Source organism: Coregonus clupeaformis, chromosome 35, assembly GCF_020615455.1.
Source record: "Coregonus clupeaformis isolate EN_2021a chromosome 35, ASM2061545v1, whole genome shotgun sequence".
Classification (NCBI taxonomy): domain Eukaryota; kingdom Metazoa; phylum Chordata; class Actinopteri; order Salmoniformes; family Salmonidae; genus Coregonus; species Coregonus clupeaformis.
The window spans coordinates 7012277-7037539 of NC_059226.1; positions in this window are offsets into that span (position 1 = coordinate 7012277).

Genomic DNA, 25263 nt, shown 5'->3' on the forward strand with positions numbered 1-25263 from the left:
CAGGGAAATAAATATACAGTATGTACTACTAACATTGACATACATTATATTAATCTTATATTTCTAGCATTAACCTTTCTCATCACGGCCCCCATTTGTCCTTGTGTAAATGACAGATTGGTATCTCAATGCATTTTTTGTCTAAATTACTATACATTTCGCAGTGTGCAGACCTCCACACCCAACCTGATACCCCAAATAAACAATTTTGGACAAACCTAAATCAATTACTGGCACGGTTGACCACCGCCCTCGTTCTCAGCACTCATTCTTCTGGCGTTTCTTCATTTTCTTCTTCAGATAGTGTTTTAGTTCGTCCTCCCAATGGCACATGTTCAAAGTGGATGGCCCTTGATAATGTCCCGATTTCAATACATGGGGAATAATCGGATTTTCCCAAGCAGACAAATCTCTCACCTGAGTCACCACCATCCTTTACGGTCCATTGTGTTTTGTCCGTTTTCCGACCAGTACACCAGCAGCATGAGAGAAGTTTGGACTGGATCTCTCTCTATGCTCACGCCATGTGGACTCATGCTGCACTCCTGAGAGAAAAGGCAGTTGATAGGGTGAGGCTCATATTGTTCTCGGTCGAATTATCCCTTCAATGCTAGATACCATCTGTGGTCACCTTCGCCATAACCAGAACAGTTTAGTTTAGGGCATTTCTGATTCAGGAAATCCAGACAAACTATTTATGTATTCTTAATACAAATTTCTAAGAGAAATGTCAAAGAGAATAACAACACACTGTTGAAACCATTTTTGCAAATTGGCTTAAACTCCCCTATCACATTGGCGACCTCACCGCAGAGTTATAGGGTCAAGGAGTTAGAGGGCTAATCCTTAGGGAGAAATCCCGACCATACAGCAGACCCAATCTGGTGAGATTTGCATTGAAACAAGACAAAAACAAAACAAACAAAACAACAACAATACACTTCTTCCCTTTTGACATGACTCACATCGTGATTCATGTGTCCAAAAAAACCAACAACACTGCCGGTTTTAAAAAAAATTAACGAATCAGAATAACAAATACAATTAGAATTACAACCCTTGATAACTCCATAAGGAAATAATTGTATCCCATAGGGTAATTCAAGGAATAGTAAAATAGATTAGAGACAGGTTTCCCTCATTCAGGGGCAGTGCTCTCTTTCTCTCCTTCTCGTGGTCCGAATCACACATAGGACTGTTGATATATTATAAACTTCTACCTAATTATCAGTATTTACATATTACATTCAAATCTCACCCAATGATCAGGCCTCACCAGAAAGTCAGAACAGAGGTCAGAGGTCATTCAACCCCATTAAGTGAGTGTTTCTTTCCCTTTACTTCAGACTCATTATTTAAAGACATTTCAAACATTTCGTGTACCAGGTTTACATTGGGTTTTTCAGTACATTTTTTATCTGGAGAATATACATGTGTGCAACCAAAACTCTGACAATAGATACTTCAGAAAATGTCATTTGTGTGCCCTTTAAGGTGCATCCTTTCTAACCCGTGAAGAACCCACTAAAACCAAATAAAAAGACCTCACACAATAAATCAAACACGGTATTAACACCACTAACAAATATTCATAACAGGTGGGTTGTGTGTGGGTGCTGGCGTGTGTGGTAAAACGTAGGGTAAAAACAAACAAAATGTCCAGGCTTTACTTAATTTAGGAGCTCCTTTAACAGACGGATTCGGGTACCTTTATACTGTATAGTACTACAGTCTCACTAACTGCTCTCCTAAGGCACCTGCTTCAGGAAGCCTTTCAAAGGGAGAGATACAGAATCATTGGTAAACTCATCAAAAAAACTTGGTAGTGGACATTCCATCAGTCCTGGAAGAAAGAAAATAAACATGTACTTAGTTTTCACTATGCTACATTTTAATCAGTCCTAAAAAATCTTAATCTTAATCGAGCTTACTGCATCTTGGGCAGGAAGTCTTGATAAAATCATGCATATACAGAATCATACTTCAGACACATCAGATGATACCAGTGTCCCATTAAGCAGAATAGGCACCTTCTAGTCAACAATCCCAGAGCCCCTTTCTTGCAATCTTATCATTTTTACCTGTTGTATTGACATATGTTCTGTACTGACTGTCCCTGTGACATCAACTAGTCAAAATATAAAACCTGTTGTTTAACAAATCTGCTAGGTCCTTCAAAAAGTTGGTGCTGGCTTATCAGCTCAATATTCGGTACTAAAACTTTTTCTTGGATCTACTTCAATTTTGGACACAGTTCCACGTAATGGAAACAGATTATTGTTTTAGATGACATTACCTTCTTACTTAAATCACTGGTGTTACCCAAACTATAGAATCGAGTAATAATAATTGAAATAGTCAAAAACGTCTCTTATTCAATTATTCATACCTCTGTCCCAAATGCCCCACTGTGTCCCTTACAGCCTGTTTGAGTTCAGTGATTACCACTCATTTTCACTGGCGGCTTATCTATTTGTCCACAGGATAATAATAATAAGCTTATCTTTAACCCAAAAAACTGATGGCAGCCTCTAATATGATTTCAGTCCAAAGGCTAAATCCCTCTGTTAGTCATGTGACCTTGTATTGAAACATTTACTTCTTCAAATTACTAATATATTGCATTATTAGAGTGCTATCTGAAAGCAACTAATAACATATTACATTGACATACTGTCAACACTCATTGCATTTGACATCAACTGAAAGATCATGAGTACCATGAATCTTTCCATTTTACTTTCTTTATCACTGTCCTTGTTACTCTCACTAGTCTCCATATCTGTTTCCTTCAACTAAAACCCTTCTACTCTTTCCAGTAGAAAAAATCATTCTCAATCACTACTGCTAATACACACGGATCACTCTCAAACAATGTTCTGCGTTTACCCCTATTGTAAGGTTTAAAAACAAAACAAACATGATAACTTTCTCCTTATTGGAAGGCATTGTTTTCATTTTAGTCTACCCTAACAATGTTACTCTATATATTTATTACAAATCTATTACCAATACTGCTGAGGCAGTGAAGAGAGTAGTAGAGGAAGATGGCTCCAGGGAAAGGGATCCTAAGAGGCTCCCTGTGAGTATTCCGAGGCCAATAGAGAGTGATAGGAATAACATGTGTTTCAGTAAGGTTGGCTTCTTAGCGTTCATAGCCACGGTTATCAACTGTACCACAGAAATGGAACGTAAATCACAGAAAATAAATATTAGGGTGGCAGCTGCAGATAAGTACTTGGGTGTATTTATTACCAATTTCTGTTGGATATTCACTTTCTGCTTCACACTTACTGAATGTCTATTATTTTAAGATTAACATGTAATGCGACGAATTTATAAAATACAACGTTGGAGGGAGCATCTTTTTTAAGTTAGCTCTCGAGACTAGGGTTCCTTTCTGGGATCAACATGTATTATAACTGGGCTAACACTGCCTATCAGTCCACTGTAGATGGAGTGCTCTGTCCATAATAAATCTGGCACCTGAGACAGGATAGACTGGGAAACCGAGCCAGTTTCCGACTCCGTCTCGGGGAGTGGTTCAATTTTGCCTACTCAGGAATTGGTTTACAACTTCATCATTTGGGATATCAACGAAAACTCCATCGGGAGTACAATCAATTGTAGCCTTAAGTTTAATTAACAAATCTCTACATGTCCAACATTTATTGGTTCTATTTAACAGGGCATGGGTTTTGCTTCAAAATGTATTACCGGGGTGGAGGAAATCTCTTAAGCGTTTATAGTTTTATTGGTTAGGGGTAAGTCAAGTCCTGTACCTCTACCAAAAGTGGATATGCGCCAATCTTTGTCTGAGACTTTATTTCCCAGACCCTTAAGACAGTCATACAATGCTTTAACCTAATCTTTATCAAATGATCCATAAATGGACCACTGAACATTTCTCAGAATACTTTTTACACCACTTACGTACGTCTACATGTGGGTATGCAAGTTGTATATAATAGTTTTTCATTGTTACTTTATCAAATCTCTAGTAACCCATTATGCACACGTGTTCTATTCCTACAGCATATTCGGTAATAGTAATCTCTCCTTTCATATCTTCATTCACAGACACACAGAATCCCTACAAATGTTATAGATCATTCAGACACGCACCTCTTTCACACCGGGGCTAGTCCCCTGACAGCTCTCATTTGCTCAGTACTAATAATATCTCTTATTATCCACATTTCAATCCTCTTATTATCCAAAAATCAATCATGTGTTCTATTCTTTGTTGAACTTCAGCTTACCATTTATTATCCACATTTCAGTCTCTTATTATCCAAATTTCAATCAGCTTAACCCGTCATTTCAACACTCACACAACTCTCACATCCACATTCAATTAGTACTATTCCCAAATACACTCAGTAATCTCCCTTATTACTCCATGTGTATCTTTAACGGTTCCCTTGCCGCTACTTCCTATACATATAAAATAACACCTCATGCTATTATCAGTGGCTGCAGACCACGTAGAGACTTTTCATAAATGCCTAGAGACAGCTGTCAGCTGGGCTTTTCTATGGTACCTTTCTTACCCTCACTCTAGTCTTCTCTCTAAGACTAGTGAATAGCCTTCTTCTAAGACTATGGTACCTTTTAATGTTTAGTTTTATTGTTTATTTTTATATATTTTTATACAAATTCATTTAAATTGACTTACTGAAATTCAGTCGCCATGTCCCTCAATTGTTCGTGATGATCTGTCTCCTCCTTGGCAGCTCGCAGTAAGGGTCTGGGCGGGTCCTCATCGTCTTTTGGTCAGACGGGAATTTCCCTCACGCTTCATAAAATGCTCCACTGGTTTTCCTCGCAGACCCTCACTGGAAAGCTCCGCAGGCAGAATCAATCATCGTGATCCCAAATTGTCGTAGAATTACCACCAGGGACTCAAAGTCAAACTTAAATGAACCATTCTTTATTATCAGCAAGCTGGAGAGGTTCCAACAAATGTAATTCACCATAGTACACGTCGGTCGGGAGCTCTGCCGGGGCAGTCCCGTTAGTTCTCTTAAATACGGCTTACAAAGAAGCTACATGGGCATGGTTCATAGGGTTGGTTCCTGCATGTGACTGGCACCTATCTTAATTCATAGAACATATTCTGGGTGTTCTGCCAAAAGGTCTGAGGAGGGGGTCATGACTGTCTCCCCCTCATATCTCTACCCAGCACCTACAGGAACCAATGATTGTATGAGACAAGATGTATAATTTAAGGCTATCTCTTCAGACAACAACATTTCCGGTACAAGGAATAAACCCTCTCTCCTGCGGGTCCTATCGCCTAATCTCACTGCTCAATGTGGATGTTAAGCTCTTTGCTATACTATTAGCTATGCATTTGGAGTCGGTTTTACCATCTGTTATTTCCTCTGACCAGACAGGTTTTTATAAAAAATATAAATTATTTCTCAAATATCAGACGACTCTTTAATGTTATGTATAATCCTACTACCTCAAAGCTCCCAGAGGTTCTAATCTCTCTAAATGCTGAGAAGGCTTTTGATAGAGTGGAGTGGGGCTACCTTTTTCATATATAGAAACATGTGTCTTCGGGCTAGAAATTCATTGCTTGGATCAAGTTACTATACACTTCTCCACTTGCATCTGTCAGAATGAATAACACCCACTCAGACTATTTCCCTCTCTTCAGAGGCACTAGACTGGGGTGTCCAATGTCTCCCTTGCTTTTAGCCATCGCCATCGAACCCCTCGCTATTGCATTTAGATCCAACCCACACATAACGGGAGTGTTCAGAGGCGACATCGAACAAAGGGTCTCACTTTATGCTGATGACTTGCTTTTCTATATTTCAAACCCTGATGTATCCTTACCCATTGTGCTATCTGTTCTTAATGCGTTTGGCCTAGTCTCTGGTTACAAGTTAAAGCTGAATAAGAACGAGCTTTTCCATTTAAATGCTGCAGCTCGTATCTACCTATTACTACCCACACATTGCCTTCCAGAGTAGTTCTCAACAAAGTGACATACTTGGAGGTACATGTCACGGACAAATTTGATAACCTTTTTAAGGCACATTTTACTCCTCTCCTTACTATGGTGGAGAAAGATTTTTAACTATGGTCACTACTCCCCCTATCATTAGCTGGTCGAATTAATTCAGTTAAAATGAATACCCTTCCTAAATTGTCCTACCTCTTTCAATGTATACCTGTTTTTATTCCCAAATTGTTTCTGCAAACTCGATGGGATTATCGCAGACTTCATCTGGAATTTAAAACAATTGAAGGATCCGCAAGGTGTTCCTGCAAAGGCCTAAACCCTTTGGGGGCATGGCCCTACCTAATTTTCAGTTATATTATTGGGCTGCCAACTTCCGTGTAATTCAGTACTGGATCCATGCAGATACCCCACATTTCATTCCAGCATGGTTGAAGATATAATCTTCCTCATGTATGCCATCCTCACTGGCTGCTTTGGCACATTCCCCTATTAATTCTGCTACTTCAACTTATACCAAAAACATTTTAGTAAAAACCATTCTCAAGATCTGGAACCAGTTTAGCCTTTACTTAGGTTAGCAAACCTATTCATTAAGGGCCCCTCTACTCAGAAATCACGTTTTCCATCCATCCCTAGTAGATGGAGCCTTCTCTATGTGGTTCAGCCTTGGCATCAAATCATTCAATGATTTGTATATTGACGGCACGTTTGCATCGTTCCAACAACTCTCTGTCACGATCGTCTGAGGAAACGGACCAATACGCAGCGCGTGGAGTGAACATGATGACTTTATTTAAATAAAAGCAACCACGAAAACAACAAACAAATGACGAATGTGAAGTCCTACGGTACACTGACCAAAAGGAACAAAAACCCACAACTCCCACAAGAAAACATACAGATTAAATATGGCTCCCAATCAGAGATAACGAGCCGACAGCTGACACTCGTTACCTCCGATTGGGAGTCATAGACCAAACCTAGACATGAACCCAACAGAAAGGCAAACCTAGAAATACACACAACAGAACTACCAACATAGAAATACACCCCAAATAATGAAAATGAACAACCCTGGCTCAACAATCAAAGTCCATGGAGCCAGAGTGTCACAGTACCCCCCCCTAAAGGTGCGAACCCCGGGCGCACCAACATAAGGACTAGGGGAGGGTCTGGGTGGGCGTCTGTCCACGGTGGCGGCTCTGGCCCCGGTCGTGATCCCCACCCCACCACAGTCACAACCTGCTTCAGTAGCCTCCTCCCAATGACCACCCTCCAACTAACCCCACCTGGACTAAGGGGCAACACCGGACTAAGGGGCAGCACCGGACTAAGGGGCAGCACCGGGATAAGGGGCAGCACCGGGATAAAGGGGCAGCACCGGGCTAAGGGGCAGCACCGGACTAAGGGGCAGCACCGGGCTAAGGGACAGTACCTGACTAAGGGGCAGCACCGGACTGAGGGGCAGCTCCGGACTGAATGGCGGATCCTGGCTGGCTGGCTCTGGCGGATCCTGGCTGGCTGGCGGATCCGGGCTGGACGGCTCTGGCGGATCCTGGCTGGACGGCTCTGGCGGATCCTGGCTGGACGGCTCTGGCGGATCCTGGCTGGACGGCTCATGGCTGGCTGACGGATCTGGCTGCTCATGGCTGGCTGACGGATCTGGCTGCTCATGGCTGGCTGACGGATCTGGCTGCTCATGGCTGGCTGACGGATCTGGCTGCTCATGGCTGGCGGAAGGCTCTGGCTGCTCATGGCTGGCGGAAGGCTCTGGCTGATCCTGTCTGGCGGAAGGCTCTGGCTGATCCTGTCTGGCGGAAGGCTCTGGCTGATCCTGTCTGGCGGAAGGCTCTGGCTGATCCTGTCTGGCGGAAGGCTCTGGCTGATCCTGTCTGGCGGAAGGCTCTGGCTGCTCCTGTCTGGCAGAGAGCTCTAGCGGCTCCGGTCTGGCGGACGGCTCTGAAGGCTCATGGCAGACGGGCGGCTTTGCAGGCTCAGTACAGACGGGCAGTTCCTGCGGCGCTTGGCAGACGGACAGTTCAGACGGGCGTTGGGCAGACGGGCAGTTCAGACGGGCGTTGGGCAGACGGACAGTTCAGGCCCCGTTGGGCAGACGGGCAGTTCAGACGGGCGTTGGGCAGACGGACAGTTCAGGCCCCGTTGGGCAGACGGCAGACTCTGGCTGTCTGAGGCGCATCGTAGGCCTGGTGCGTGGTGCCGGAACAGGAGGTACCGGGCTGAGGACACGCATCTCAGGGCTAGTGCGGGGAGAAGCAACAGGGCATGCTGGACCCTGGGGGACGCACCGTAGGCCTGATGCGTGGTGCCGGAACTGGAGGTACCGGGCTGAGGACACGCATCTCAGGGCTAGTGCGGAGAGAAGCAACAGGGCATGCTGGACCCTGGGGACGCACCGTAGGCCTGATGCGTGGTGCCGGAACTGGAGGTACCGGGCTGAGGACACGCATCTCAGGGCTAGTGCGGGAAGCAGGAACAGGACGCACAGGACTCGGGGAACACACAGGAGGCTTAGTGCGTGGTGTAGGCACTGGTGGTACTGGACTGGAGACAGGAGGTGGTGCCGGAAATACCGGACCGTGCAGGCGTACTGGCTCCCTTGAGCACTGAGCCTGACCAACCTTACCTGGTTGTATGCTCCCCGTCGCCTGACCAGTACAGGGAGGTGGAATAACCCGCACCGGGCTATGTAGGCGAACCGGGGACACCATGCGTAAGGCTGGTGCCATGTAAGCCGGCCCGAGGAGACGCACTGGTGACCGGATGCGTGGGGCCGGCCTCATGACATCTGGCTCAATGCTCAGTCTAGCCCGGCCGATACGTGGAGCCGGAATGTACCGAACCGGGCTATGCCTGCGTACAGGAGACACCATGCGCTCTACTGCGTAACACGGTGTCTGCCCGTACTCTCGCTCTCCACGGTCAGTCCAGGGAGTAGGCGCAGGTCTCCTACCTGACTTCGCCACACTCCCTTCTAGCCCCCCCCCCAATAAATTTTTGGGTAGTACTCTCGGGCTTCCAGCCTTGCCTCCGTGCTGCCTCCTCATATCGCCGCCTCTCGGCTTTAGCTGCCTCCAGCTCTTCACGAGGACGGCGATATTCTCCCGGTTGATCCCAAGGCCCCTCACCATCCAGAATCTCCTCCCATGTCCATGAATCCTTTATGGGAGTCCATAAATCCTGTGTAGGTAGGTCCTGTTGCCGCTTGACACGCTGCTTGGTCTTTTTGTGGTGGGTTTTTCTGTCACGATCGTCTGAGGAACGGACCAATACGCAGCGCGTGGAGTGAACATGATGACTTTATTTAAATAAAAGCAACCACGAAAACAACAAACAAATGACGAATGTGAAGTCCTACGGTACACTGACCAAAAGGAACAAAAACCCACAACTCCCACAAGAAAACATACAGATTAAATATGGCTCCCAATCAGAGATAACGAGCCGACAGCTGACACTCGTTACCTCCGATTGGGAGTCATAGACCAAACCTAGACATGAACCCAACAGAAAGGCAAACCTAGAAATACACACAACAGAACTACCAACATAGAAATACACCCCAAATAATGAAAATGAACAACCCTGGCTCAACAATCAAAGTCCATGGAGCCAGAGTGTCACACTTTCAGCTAAATTCCACCTTCCGAATAGTCATTTCTTTAGATAGATACAAGTGTGCAGCTTTGTCTGTGACATGACCTCTCAATTCCCCACTCTTCCTGTGGCCCCTCCCACTGATGCATTTTTCACACCATCCCTAACAGTAAAAGGTATTATTTCTTATAGCTATGATAAAATGTACTCTCTTCACAAACCTTAATTCGCAGCTATTAAAACTTTATGGGGAACAGGATTTAGGTGATGAGTTTACTGATGACACATGGGAAGATATTCTGTACCATGTCCACTCCTTCTATTTGTGCCAAACACGGTTTGATCCAATGCAAAATCCTCCACCGCACTCACTGGACTAAACTCAGGCTCTCTAAGATCTATCCTGGTGTCGACCCTGTTTGTGACAGGTGTCGGCAAGCTCCTGCTTCATTAATACATATGTTTTGGTCCTGCTCTTCTCTACATAACTATTGATCTGCCATCTTTGATACCATATCTAAAGTATTACAGGTGCCTTTTGCTCCTACTGCCATAACATCATTATTTGGGGTAATACCTGATACTATAACACTACCAAAATACACATCTGACTTTGTAGCCTTTATGAGTTTGTTGGCAAGAAGGTTGATTTTACTTCTGTGGAAATCGCCCTCTCCTCCCTCTCATTTTGTGTGGATTAAAGAGGTCTTACACCTGAGTAAATTGGAGAAGATAAAATATACCCTAGGGGGTTCTTCTGACAAATTCTACCGAATGTGGCAACCTTTCTTTACCTATGTAGAGACACTGCAATTTCCCTCTACTTTACAGTAAACTGCCTACCTAAGCTTTGTATTTAATTTATCTACCTTTGTGTGTGTTTAATATTAGCCTGTCTTATTATTATAATTGTTTTATTCGTTTTGAAGACTAGCCATGTTTTTTCGTGCACGTTGTTTCTAATGTATGTTTTGTTATGAAATTATTAGTTAAGTATTTTATATTTTCGTATGGGCATATACATTCCTACCTCATTCAAAAAGCATGTTCCCATGGTATATCGAATGTATAAAATCACAAGTGCAATGTACTTTATTTCAAGAATTGTTTACTGTAACTGTGAAAAAAATACCAATAAAAAGAGTTACAGAAAAAAATATAAAAAAATGTCTCCAGGAGACATGGCTTAAAACTACTCTAGATGTTGTATTACAAGGTTATGTTGCAGTCCGTACAGATAGGGTGGCAGGGGGAGGAGGAGGGTGTGCTACCTTTATAAAGCGGGTGATCCCATATAGGTGTGTGGGAGAGGGAGTTGAACAGAAGTATGTAGAGGTGTGATTGGGAGGGGGGAATATAGTAATAGTGAACCTTTACAACCCGTGTAAGAGAGTTGATGGCCCTTGGGAATGTAGAAGGTCAACATAGGAGACGGATAATGTGGTGTGGGAATTTTAATGCTCATAGTACGCTCCGGGGAGGGTTACGGACTGATGTAAATGGACAAGTGTTGGAGAAGCTACTGGATGAGAAAGGGCTTGTGAGTCTTAATGACGGCCGGGGAACCAGGATTGACCAAGTAACTGGAAATCAATCTGCTCTGGATCTTAATTTGATCTCAAGTTCAATGGCAGGCAGATGTAGTTGGGAGGTATTGGAGGAATCTACAGAGGGTAGTGATCACTATCCTATCATGTGTACTGTAGGATTGAGGGTGGAAGAATCAGTAGGAAATGGATTGAGGAGATGGATATTTGGGAAAGTAGAGTAGGGCCAGTTTCAGGAGTTGAGTGAACAGGAGCTGTCTAAGGTTGATCTCAATTCAGATATAGAAACAGTGAATGATGGAGTAAGAGAAGCAATAGTAGGGGCCGCAAGGCAGGTGATTCCTATGGGGACAGGGGGGAGAAAGAGTAACACAGTTCCCTGGTGGACTGAGGAGTGTAGAGAAGCTGTGAAGAGTAGGAACAGGGCTTTCAGAATGTTGAAAAGGTCCCATAATTACCAGCACCTGATTCAGTATAAACAAGCACAAGCAGTAGTAAGGACGATCATTACGATAGCTAAGATGGAGTATTGACGCCGGGTTCTGTGGAAACATAGGCAGGACCACTCCTGTGGGAGAGGTATGGGGGATGATTAAGAGGATGATTGGGGTCAGACGAGGTTGAAAAGTGGGGAGTGGGAGGCCCCGGTGCCCAACTGAGCAAGAGGACAAAAAAATGTGGGTCTAGTTTGAGAAACAGGCGCCTCACAGGTCCTCAACTGGCAGCTTCATTAAATAGTACCTGCAAAACACCAGTCTCAACGTCAACAGTGAAGAGGCGACTCCGGGATGCTGACCTTCTAGGCAGAGTTGCAAAGAAAAAGCCATATCTCAGACTGCCCATCTTAATCTTTTATTTTTATTGGCCAGTCTGTGAAGGGAGTAGTACACTGATTGTACGAGATCTTCAGTTTCTTGGCAATTTCTCGCATGGAATAGCCTTCATTTCTCAGAACAAGAATAGACTGACGGGTTTCAGAACAAAGTTATTTGTTTCTGGCCATTTTGAGCCTGTAATCGAACCCACAATTGCTGATGCTCCAGATACTCAACTAGTCTCAAGAAGGCCAGTTTTATTGCTTCTTTAATCAGCACAACCGTTTTCAGCTGGGATTTCTAATGATCAATTAGCCTTTTAAAATGATAAACTTGGACTAGCAAACACAACGTGCCATTGGAACACAGGACTGATGGCTGCTGATAATGGGCCTCTGTACGCCTATGTAGATATTCTATTAAAACAAATCAGCCGTTTACAGCTACAATAGCCATTTACAACATTAACAATGTCTACACTGTATTTCTGATCAATTTGATGTTATTTTAATTGACAAAAAAATTGCTTTTCTTTCGAAAACAAGGACATTTCTAAGTGACCCCAAACTTTTGAACGGTAGTGTATGTTTTCATGGAAAACAAGGACATTTCTAATTGACCCCAAACTTTTGAACGGTAGTGTATATTTTTTTGCAAGGTAGCATCATAATTTTGTCTCACATGCCGAAAATGCAGCCGTGTCGATAAAATTTGACACTTCGCAGCCACCAGAGTTTCACACGTGACTACAGTTTGCATTGAATTGTGGGTCATATCAACCACTTAAGTGATCAAAGTTGTTATGTAGCACTATATTGGATCACTCCAATATGGTAGATCACCGACAAGAGGATTGGAGTGATCCAATAGCTCACATAACCGTGGTTACATACGTAACCTTCGTTATGTAGTACTATATTGGATCACTCCAACATGGTATCCTTCCGCTCGGCAGGATACATTCCGAGTAAGAATTTCAGATTAGTCCCGTGTACTTGGTAGTGCTGCGGCTGACGCCCTTAAATAGCTGCCGCCGCACTACTCCCACTTCTTCCTTTTCTCTGCTTATCCCAGAGAGGATTTGCTTGGTAAGAGATCTATGTTAGAGTGTATAAGCGCAGAAGTATACCCGCAGCTATACAATAGCTTGGAGCAGCTAGCTAGCTAGCCTCTCCACCTGTGTGCTCTGCTGTGCCCCCACTCGGTTTGGCTTGTGCCATCTCATTTGGGTTTTGTCCTTGTATTTAATTACTTGTGACAGTGTACTAACCTGGGTGATACTCGGTTTGGTCGACCAGTATTGCGGCTCTGAGGGTTTGTCCTAGTTGTCTGTGACCTGTCTGTCCACCGGAACCCTCCCGGTTAGCCTTCGGGCTCGGGGACCGCGCCTAACCCTGCAAGATCAGGAGTCTGTGTATGTTTCGCTCCGGCGGGCTTGCAGTTCTCCCCGGAGAGTGAGTCACGTGTCGCTAGGCACACCACGCTTATCTCTCACAGGGCGCAGCCATCTTGCCTAGACTCTTGTGTGTTCCACGGTGAACGAGCTATGCAGTAGCTATCTTAACAAGAGCAGACCACTGCAGGACTAAACACTCCTTACATCCTGCCAACACCCCCACATATAGTAGAATAAACTATAACATGTTGTGAGTTACAGCCGACCCACACATACCGTGCCTTCGGAAAGTATTCAGACCCCTTGACTTTTTCCACATTTTGTTACGTTACAGCCTTATTCTAAAATGTATTACATTGTATTTTCTCCTCATCAATCTACACACAATACCCCATAATGACAAATCAAAAATAGGTTTTTAGAAATTTTTGCTAATGTATTACAAATAAAAAACAGAAATATCATATTTACAGACTCTTTACTCAGTACTTTGTTGAAGCACCTTTGGCAGCGATTACAGCATCAAGTCTTCATGGGTATGATGCTACAAGCTTGGCACACCTGTATTTGGGGAGTTTCTCCCATTCTTCTCAAGCTCTGTCAGGTTGGATGGGGAGCGTTGCTGCACAGCTATTTTCAGGTCTCTCCAGAGATGTTCGATCGGGTTCAAGTCCGGGCTCTGGCTGGGCCACTCAAGACATTTCAGAGACTTGTCCCGAAGCCACTCCTGCGTTGTCTTGGCTGTGTGCTTAGGGTCGTTGTCCTGTTAGAAGGTGAACCTTCTCCCCAGTCTGAGGTCCTGAGCACTCTGGAGCAGGTTTTCATCAAGGCTCTCTGTACTTTGCTCCGTTCATCTTTGCCTCGATCCTGACTAGTCTCCCAGTCCTTGCCGCTGAAAAACATCCCCACAGCATGATGCTGCCACCACCACGCTTCACCGTAAGGATGGTGCCAGGTTTCCTAAAGACGTGACACTTGGCAATCAGGCCAAAGTGTTCAATATTGGTTTCATCAGACCAGAGCATCTTGTTTCTCATGGTCTTAGAGTCTTTAGGTGCCTTTTGGCAAACTCCATATGGGCTGTCATGTGCCTTTTACTGAGGAGTGGCTTCCGTCTGGCCACTCCACCATAAAGGCCTGATTGGTGGAGTGCTGCAGCGATGGTTGTCCTTCTGGAAGTTTTCTCCTATATCCACAGAGGAACTCTAGAGCTCTGTCATAGTGACCATCGGGTCCTTGGTCACCTCCCTGACCAAGGCCCTTCTCCCCCGATTGCTCAGTTTGGCCGGGTGCCCAGCTCTAGGAAGAGTCTTGGTGGTTCCAAACTTCTTCGATTTAAGAATGATGGAGGCCACTGTGTTCTTGGGGACCTTCAATGCTGCAGACATTTTTGGTACCCTTCCCCAGATCTGTGCCTCGACACAATCCTGTCTCGGAGCTCTAAGGACAATTCCTTCGATCTCATGGCTTGGTTTTTGCTCTGACATGCACTGTCAACTATGGGACCTTATATAGACAGGTGTGTGCCTTACCAAATCATGTCCAATCAATTGAATTTTCCACAGGTGGACTCCAATAAAGTTGTAGAAACATCTCAATATGATCAATGGAAACAGGATGCACCTGAGCTCAATTTCGAGTCTCATAGCAAAGGGTCTGAATACATACAGTGGGGAAAAAAAGTATTTAGTCAGCCACCAATTGTGCAAGTTCTCCCACTTAAAAAGATGAGAGAGGCCTGTAATTTTCATCATAGGTAAACGTCAACTATGACAGACAAAAATAGAAAAAAAAATCCAGAAAATCACATTGTAGGATTTTTTATGAATTTATTGGCATATGATGGTGGAAAATAAGTATTTGGTCAATAACAAAAGTTTCTCAATACTTTGTTATATACCCTTTGTTGGCAATGACACAGGTCAAACGTTTTCTGTAAGTCTTCACAAGGTTTTCACACACTGTTGCTGGTATTTTGGCCCATTCCTCCATGCAGATCTCCTCTAGAGCAGTGATGTTTTGGGGCTGTCGCTGGGCAACACAGACTTTCAACTCCCTCCAAATATTTTCTATGGGGTTGAGATCTGGAGACTGGCTAGGCCACTCCAGGACCTTGAAATGCTTCTTACGAAGCCACTCCTTCGTTGCCCGGGCGGTGTGTTTGGGATCATTGTCATGCTGAAAGACCCAGCCACGTTTCATCTTCAATGCCCTTGCTGATGGAAGGAGGGTTTCACTCAAAATCTCACGATACATGGCCCCATTCATTCTTTCCTTTACACGGATCAGTCGTCCTGGTCCCTTTGCAGAAAAACAGCCCCAAAGCATGATGTTTCCAACCCCATGCTTCACAGTAGGTATGGTGTTCTTTGGATGCAACTCAGCATTCTTTGTCCTCCAAACATGACAAGTTGAGTTTTTACCAAAAAGTTATATTTTGGTTTCATCTGACCATATGACATTCTCCCAATCCTCTTCTGGATCATCCAAATGCACTTCAGACGGGCCTGGACATGTACTGGCTTAAGCAGGGGGACACGTCTCGCACTGCAGGATTTGAGTCCCCTGGCGGTGTAGTGTGTTACTGATGGTTGGCTTTGTTACTTTGGTCCCAGCTCTCAGCAGGTCATTCACTAGGTCCCCCCTGTGGTTCTGGGATTTTTACTCACCGTTCTTGTGATCTTTTTGACCCCACGGGGTGAGATCTTGCATGGAGCCCCAGATCGAGGGAGATTATCAGTGGTCTTGTATGTCTTCCATTTCCTAATAATTGCTCCCACAGTTGATTTCTTCAAACCAAGCTGCTTACCTGTTGCAGATTCAGTCTTCCCAGCCTGGTGCAGGTCTACAATTTTGTTTTTGGTGTCCTTTGACAGCTCTTTGGTCTTGGCCATTGTGAAGTTTGGAGTGTGACTGTTTGAGGTTGTGGACAGGTGTCTTTTATACTGATAACAAGTTCAAACAGGTGCCATTAATACAGGTAACGAGTGGAGGACAGAGGAGCCTCTTAAAGAAGAAGTTACAGGTCTGTGAGAGCCAGAAATCTTGCTTGTTTGTAGGTGACCAAATACTTATTTTCCACCATAATTTGCAAATAAATTCATTAAAAATCCTACAATGGGATTTTCTGGATTTTTTTTTCTCAATTTGTCTGTCATAGTTGACGTGTACCTATGATGAAAATTACAGGCCTCTCTCATCTTTTTAAGTGGGAGAACTTGCACAATTGGTGGCTGACTAAATACTTTTTTGCCCCACTGTATGTCAATAAGGTATTTCTGTTTTTAAGTTTTAATACATTTGCAAAAACAAAATTCTACTGTTTTCGCTTTGTCATTATGGGGTATTGTGTGTAGATTGCTGAGGAATTTTATTTATTTAATCTGGGTCTGAATACTTTCCGAAGGCACTGTATAAGGAAAGATTGAGATAACGTGTGTGTGAGTTTGTGTGCTCTGCCCCTCCCCCATGATCAGGCAGTTCACAACCCGTTCACGTCTCTTCTCCTTCAGATAGTGTATGAGACTATGGCTGGTCCTGTAGGTCTAGTATCTGACTATTACTGTATTGTGCAGTGTATACTATAGACACATAGTAATATCACTGTTGGCTTCACTTTCACAGAGAAACTACATAACTATTATGGTGTTTCATTGTGAGAGATGTGGGATACCCCTGCCTACGGGGGAAGCACACTCTGCCTGTATGACCGGTCTTGGGTTAGATCACGCACAGAGAGCGTTTAGAGAACCCAACAGTTGTTAGGCCTGAGGCGCTTTTGGAGAACGCATGCGCTTAGCACACCTGGAGGAAATGAGGGCCACAGTACACTCCTCCCCGTCTGATGACTGTATTCCCCCCTCTGGGGTGATGCATCGTCGCGGCAGCACCCCTTCAGCCGCTTTGCCCCCCCCCCCCACAAACCAGGACCTGAAAGAGTAAGCGATGAACGGTGCAAAGCACTTTCGGGACCCTCTCCATCATGGCGCGCCTCGTAAATGCGGCTTCGATGCTGCATTCCTACCTCGCCCTGCTGATCCCTCGCCTCCCGGGGTGGTTGACAAGCTTCTTAAGGAGGCCACAGAGGTGTCAAGTCTGCTCACTATGCTCCAGACGGACATAGCACGTGCCAACGGCAAAGCTTTGGCTTCAGTGGTGACTTCACGCCGTCATCTTTGGCTGGCACAGTCTAAACTGCCCTTCACACCAGGTTCCACCTTTGGGCCAGGAGTAGACAACATCATACAGCAGACTACAAAACTGTGCAAAGACAGAGAGACTTGCGCAGCCTCAACAAATGTTTAAAGACCAGAGACGACACAGACATCGTCAGTGATCGGTGACAAATGCATGTGTGAGGACTATGTTGAAATTGCACTCTCACTCCTTCATGTTGGAGGGAGTGATACTGAACAGAGTCCACCGCAGAGAGTTAGTGTGCACCGATGCCTCGCCTAGTGGGTTGGGGGGCAGTGTTCAGAGGCATGGCAGTGAGTGGAGGCTGGAGCCCCCCATGGAGTGGCAAGCACATTAATATACTGGAGCTCAGGGCGGTTCGACTGGCACTCCAACAGTTCCTGCCATACTTGGAGGGGAAGCATGTCCAGCTCAGATCAGACAACACCACGGTAGTGGCGTATATCAATCACTAGCGAGGACTGAGATCACGGCACCTCCACGAAATGGCTCGGGAGCTCTTGCTGTGGGCTCAGACCCGCTTAGCATCACTGCAGGCAGCGCACATCCCCGGGGTCTTGAACCGGGCAGCGGACATGCTTTAGAGAAATGGCCCGCCGGAGGGGGACTGGAGTCTACACCCTCAGGTGGTGTTACAGAACTTCCACATAATAATATGAAGCATTGGGAGTTGGGACTGACCAAGCAGACATCATCAGAGTGCGCAGCTGAACATTGTATGCTGGAAAACACTTGGTTTGTTATTTTTGATTAAAACAAAAACGCTATTCATAAATACGAATACAGAACTTGTTTTTGCGTGGATTCCACGATGCGGTTAACTTTTAACAGCTACAGTGAGGGAAAAAAGTATTTGATCCCCTGCTGATTTTGTACGTTTGCCCACTGACAAAGAAATGATCAGTCTATAATTTTAATGGTAGGTTTATTTGAACAGTGAGAGACAGAATAACAACAAAAAAATCCAGAATAACGCATGTCAAAAATGTTATAAATTGATTTGCATTTTAATGAGGGAAATAAGTATTTGACCCCTCTGCACAACATGACTTAGTACTTGGTGGCAAAACCCTTGTTGGCAATCACAGAGGTCAGACGTTTCTTGTAGTTAGCCACCAGGTTTGCACACATCTCAGGAGGGATTTTGTCCCACTCCTCTTTGCAGATCTTCTCCAAGTCATTAAGGTTTCGAGGCTGACGTTTGGCAACTCCCTCCACAGATTTTCTATGGGATTAAGGTCTGGAGACTGGCTAGGCCACTCCAGGACCTTAATGTGCTTCTTCTTGAGCCACTCCTTTGTTGCCTTGGCCGTGTGTTTTGGGTCATTGTCATGCTGGAATACCCATCCACGACCCATTTTCAATGCCCTGGCTGAGGGAAGGAGGTTCTCACCCAAGATTTGATGGTACATGGCCCCGTCCATCGTCCCTTTGATGCGGTGAAGTTGTCCTGTCCCCTTAGCAGAAAAACACCCCCAAAGCATGTTTCCACCTCCATGTTTGACGGTGGGGATGGTGTTCTTGGGGTCATAGGCAGCATTCCTCCTCCTCCAAACACGGCGAGTTGAGTTGATGCCAAAGAGCTCGATTTTGGTCTCATCTGACCACAACACTTTCACCCAGTTCTCCTCTGAATCATTCAGATGTTCATTGGCAAACTTCAGACGGGCCTGTATATGTGCTTTCTTGAGCAGGGGGACCTTGCGGGCGCTGCAGGATTTCAGTCCTTCACGGCGTAGTGTGTTACCAATTGTTTTCTTGGTGACTATGGTCCCAGCTGCCTTGAGATCATTGACAAGATCCTCCCGTGTAGTTCTGGGCTGATTCCTCACCGTTCTCATGATCATTGCAATTCCACAAGGTGAGATCTTACATGGAGCCCCAGGCCAAGGGAGATTGACAGTTATTTTGTGTTTCTTCCATTTGCGAATAATCGCACCAACTGTTGTCACCTTCTCACCAAGCTACTTGGCGATGGTCTTGTAGCCCATTCCAGCCTTGTGTAAGTCTACAATCTTGTCCCTGACATCCTTGGAGAGCTCTTTGGTCTTGGCCATGGTGGAGAGTTTGGAATCTGATTGATTGATTGCTTCTGTGGACAGGTGTCTTTTATATAGGTAACAAACTGAGATTAGGACACTCCCTTTAAGAGTGTGCTCCTAATCTCAGCTCGTTACCTGTATAAAAGACACCTAGGAGCCAGAAATCTTTCTGATTGAGAGGGGGTCAAATACTTATTTCCATCATTAAAATGCAAATCAATTTATAACATTTTTGACATGCGTTTTTCTGGATTTTTTTGTTGTTATTTTGTCTCTCACTGTTCAAATAAACCTACCATTACAATTATAGACTGATAATTTCTTTGTCAGTGGGCAAACGTACAAAATCAGCAGGGGATCAAATACTATTTTCCCTCACTGTAGGACCGCTATTTCTTGTCCTGGAATCCCGTTTAAGAGACAGGTTGAAGCCTGCTTGACAGAGACGCTAAGCTGCTAGCCATCAAGCTAACGAAGTTGGTGCCAGATGAGTTTTGCAATGGAGCCCTCTTTGTCTGGAGAACTAAATGAACGGTTCCAGCGCTGTAGGAGCTGTATCTATTACGCTTTGTTTCGGGACAAACCGGATCACTCGGAGTTCCAATGCAGCAATTGTTTACTTGCCGAGGATTATAGGCTTGAGGTGGCTTCTTTGATCACGCAGGTCGCCAGCCTACGTAAGAAACTGGGGAAAACGCAGAGTGGAATGTTTACATTTTCTACGCCGGTGGCTGGACGGCGTTCGCGCTTGTTGCATCCATCTCCGCCTTTTCGTTTGTCGTTATCCGACTGGCCGGTGTTGCCCGGAGCTCCCCCATCTCATAGCGCCGTCGAAGGAGCACAGCATGAGGAGAAAGGCAATCAACGATGGTCACATGTCACGATGTGACTGTATATATACAGTGGGGAGAACAAGTATTTGATACACTGCCGATTTTGCCGGTTTTCCTACTTACAAAGCATGTAGAGGTCTGTAATTTTTATCATAGGTACACTTCAACTGTGAGAGACAGAATCACATTGTATGATTTTTAAGTAATTAATTTGCATTTTATTGCATGACATAAGTATTTGATCACCTACCAACCAGTAAGAATTCCGGCTCTCACAGACCTGTTAGTTTTTCTTTAAGAAGCCCTCCTGTTCTCCACTCATTACCTGTATTAAATGCACCTGTTTGAACTCGTTACCTGTATAAAAGACACCTGTCCACACACTCAATCAAACAGACTCCAACCTCTCCACAATGGCCAAGACCAGAGAGCTGTGTAAGGACATCAGGGATAAAATTGTAGACCTGCACAAGGCTGGGATGAGCTACAGGACAATAGGCAAGCAGCTTGGTGAGAAGGCAACAACTGTTGGCACAATTATTAGAAAATGGATGAAGTTCAAGATGACGGTCAATCACCCTCGGTCTGGGGCTCCATGCAAGATCTCACCTCGTGGGGCATCAATGATCATGAGGAAGGTGAGGGATCAGCCCAGAACTACACGGCAGGACCTGGTCAATGACCTGAAGAGAGCTGGGACCACAGTCTCAAAGAAAACCATTAGTAGCACACTACGCCGTCATGGATTAAAATCCTTTTTGGTCTAAACTCCACTCGCCATGTTTGGAGGAAGAAGAAGGATGAGTACAACCCCAAGAACACCACCCAACCGTGAAGCATGGAGGTGGAAACATCATTATTTGGGGATGCTTTTCTGCAAAGGGGACAGGACGACTGCACCGTATTGAGGGGAGGATGGATGGGGCCATGTATCGCGAGATCTTGGCCAACAACATCCTTCCCTCAGTAAGAGCATTGAAGATGGGTCGTGGCTGGGTCTTCCAGCATGACAACGACCCGAAACACACAGCCAGGGCAACTAAGGAGTGGCTCCGTAAGAAGCATCTCAAGGTCCTGGAGTGGCCTAGCCAGTCTCCAGACCTGAACCCAATAGAAAATCTTTGGAGGGAGCTGAAAGTCCGTATTGCCCAGCGACAGCCCTGAAACCTGAAGGATCTGGAGAAGGTCTGTATGGAGGAGTGGGCCAAAATCCCTGCTGCAGTGTGTGCAAACCTGGTCAAGACCTACAGGAAACGTATGGTCTCTGTAATTGCAAACAAAGGTTTCTGTAACAAATATTAAGTTCTGCTTTTCTGATGTATCAAATACTTATGTCATGCAATAAAATGCAAATTAATTACTTAAAAATCATACAATGTGATTTTCTAGATTTTTGTTTTAGATTCCGTCTCTCAGAGTTGAAGTGTACCTATGATAAAAATTACAGACCTCTACATGCTTTGTAAGTAGGAAAACCTGCAAAATCGGCAGTGTATCAAATACTTGTTCTCCCCACTGTATATGTATATATATGTATTTATATGTATGTATGTGTATGTATGTACAGTTGAAGTCGGAAGTTTACATTCACCTTAGCAAAATACATTTAAACTCAGTTTTTCACAATTCCTGACGTTTAATCCTAGTAAAAATTCCCTGTCTTAGGTCAGTTAGGATCACCACTTTATTTTAAGAATGTATAATGTCAGAATAATGGTAGAGAGAATAATTTATTTCAGCTTTTATTTCTTTCATCACATTCCTAGTGGGTCAGAAGTTTACATACACTCAATTAGTATTTGGTAACATTGCCTTTAAATTGTTTAACTTGGGTCAAACGTTTCGGGTAGCCTTCCACAAGCTTCCCACAATAAGTTGGGTGAATTTTGGCCCATTCCTCCTTACAGAGCTGGTGTAACTGAGTCAGGTTTGTAGGCCTCCTTGCTCACACACGCTTTTTCAGTTCTGCCCACACATTTTCTATAGGATTGAGGTCAGGCCTTTGTGATGGCCACTCCAATACCTTGACTTTGTTATCCTTAAGTACTATTGTTTGTACAGATGAACGTGGTACCTTCAGGCATTTGGAAATTGTTCCCAAGGATGAACCAGACTTGTGGAGGTGCCTCTTTGCTTGACATCATGGGAAAATCAAAAGAAATCAGCCAAGACCTCAGATTTTTTTTGTTGTTGACCTCCACAAGTCTGGTTCATCCTTGGGAGCAATTTCCAAACGCCTGAAGGTACCACGTTCATCTGTACAAACAATAGTACACAAGTATAAACACCATGGGACCACACAGCCGTCATACCGCTCAGGATGGAGACGCGTTCTGTCTCCTAGAGATGAACGTACTTTGGTGTGAAAAGTGCAAATCAATCCCAGAACAACAGCAAAGGACCTTGTGAAGATGCTGGAGTAAACAGGTACAAAAGTATCTATATCCACAGTAAACCTAACCTGAAAGGCCACTCAGCAAGGAAGAAGCCACTGCTCCAAAACCACCATAAAAAAGCCAGATTACAGTTTGCAACTGCACATGGGGACAAAGATCATACTTTTTGGAGAAATTTCCTCTGGTCTGATGAAACAAAAATAGAACTGTTTGGCCATAATGACCATCGTTATGTTTGGAGGAAAAAGGGGGTTGCTTGCAAGCCGAAGAACACCATCCCAACCGTGAAGCACGGGGGTGGCAGCATCATGCTGTGGGGGTGCTTTGCTGCAGGAGGGACTGGTGCAGTTCACAAAATAGATGGCATCATGAGGAAGGAAAATGATGTGGATATATTGAAGCAACATCTCAAGACATCAGTCAGGAAGATAAAGCTTGGTCGCAAATGGGTCTTCCAAATGGACAATGACCCCAAGCATACTTCCAAAGTTGTGGCAAAATGTCTTAAGGACAACAAATTCAAGGTATTGGAGTGGCCATCACAAAGCCCTGACCTCAATCCTATAGAAAATGTGTGGGCAGAACTGAAAAAGCGTGTGCGAGCAAGGAGGCCTACAAACCTGACTCAGTTACACCAGCTCTGTCAGGAGGAATGGGCAAAAATTCCCCCAACTTATTGTTGGAAGGTTGAGGAAGGCTACCCGAAACGTTTGACCCAAGTTAAACAATTTAAAGGCAATGCTACCAAATACTAATTGAGTGTATGTAAACTTCTGACCCACTGGGAATGTGATGAAAGAAATAAAAGCTGAAATAAATCATTCTCTCTACTATTATTCTGACATTTCACATTCTTTAAATAAAGTGGTGATCCTAACTGACCTAAAACAGGGAATTTTTACTAGGATTAAATGTCAGGAATTGTGAAAAACTGAGTTTAAATGTATTTGGCTAAGGTGTATGTAAACTTCCGACTTCAACTGTAGATACGTTAGTTTACTAGGTACATTAATAGCTCAACTTCAAGATTTCCACCAATGATGTTGCCTCTCCGATCATCACTCTCCCTTGCTTGGGCAAGGGACATTTAAGGTACACTCGGATGGGACTATGTAAAATGTAATTCAAGGGCTGAGGGTTTAGGGCCGAGGGCTGTCTACTTTGAGTTTGAAACACAGCCAACGTCTTGTGTAACAGCATGCTATTTTTTGGGCGCTGGAATTTGTTTTTAGCAAAACAATGAAATAACACATATGGAATCATGTAGTAACCAAAAAAGTGTTCAACAAATCAAAATATATTTTATATTGTTCAAAGTAGCCACCCTTTGCCTTGATGACAGCTTTGCACACTCTTGGCATTCTCTCAACCAGCTTCATGAGGAATGCTTTTCCAATAGTCTTGAAGGAGTTCCCACATATGCTGAGCACTTGTTGGCTGCTTTTCCTTCACTCTGCGGTCCAACTCATCCACAAATTAACTTTTAACAAGGCGCAACTGTTAATTGAAATGCATTCCAGGTGACTACCTCATGAAGCTGGTTGAGAGAATGCCAAGAGTGTGCAAAGCTTTCATCAATGCAAAGGGTGGCTACTTTGAAGAATCTCAAAAATAACATATATTTTGATTTGTTGAACACTTTTTTGGTTACTACATGATTCCATATGTGTTATTTCATAGTTTTGATGTCTTCACTATTATTCTACAATGTAGAAAATAGTAAAAATAAAGAAAAACCCTGGAATGAGTAGGTTTATCCAAACTTTTGACTGGTACTATAGTTATGTGATTTTTACCTCTATGCTGCACAGCATTCAATCTGTGTGACTCCCTGCGTGCCCACACACACACATAGTCTATTGGTTTGTATCTAGAGGGCTGGCAGAAGGTGCAGTGATATAACTTGTACTTCGTGCACAGGACTAAATCTATATGGCCATCAGTGTCTTTTCTCACAGTGGTATGCTGCCAAACACAAGTGACAAATACTTTAGTCAATTAGCTAGCTAGGTAGATGAGTTGATAACCAGGGGTGAACATAGAACAAGGACCAACAAGGTTAACACTAACGACGAAAAATGAATTAACGCGTTAGCTAAGACTTAGCCGCTAACGTTAGCTAGCTAGCTTGGTATACAGTTAACGTAGCAGTAACGTTAACTTCATTTAAAAACTTTTATGTTACACATCATTAGAAACCTAGTAGCTAGCTACATCTATGAATAACATAGATACTGGTAGCTAGCTAATGTTACACCAAATACAGAGCTCTAAGTGAACAGCAACATTTTACGTTAGCTGAAATACCTACCGCCTTCTCTGCCAAAGAACACGCACTGAAAGTTTGAAACACAACGGCCAAAGCAGCCCCAAAACGGTATTGAGTGGCAACAAATCAGCCCAATTGTCACTGCTTCTTCTATGGTATAATGGTGTTCGCAA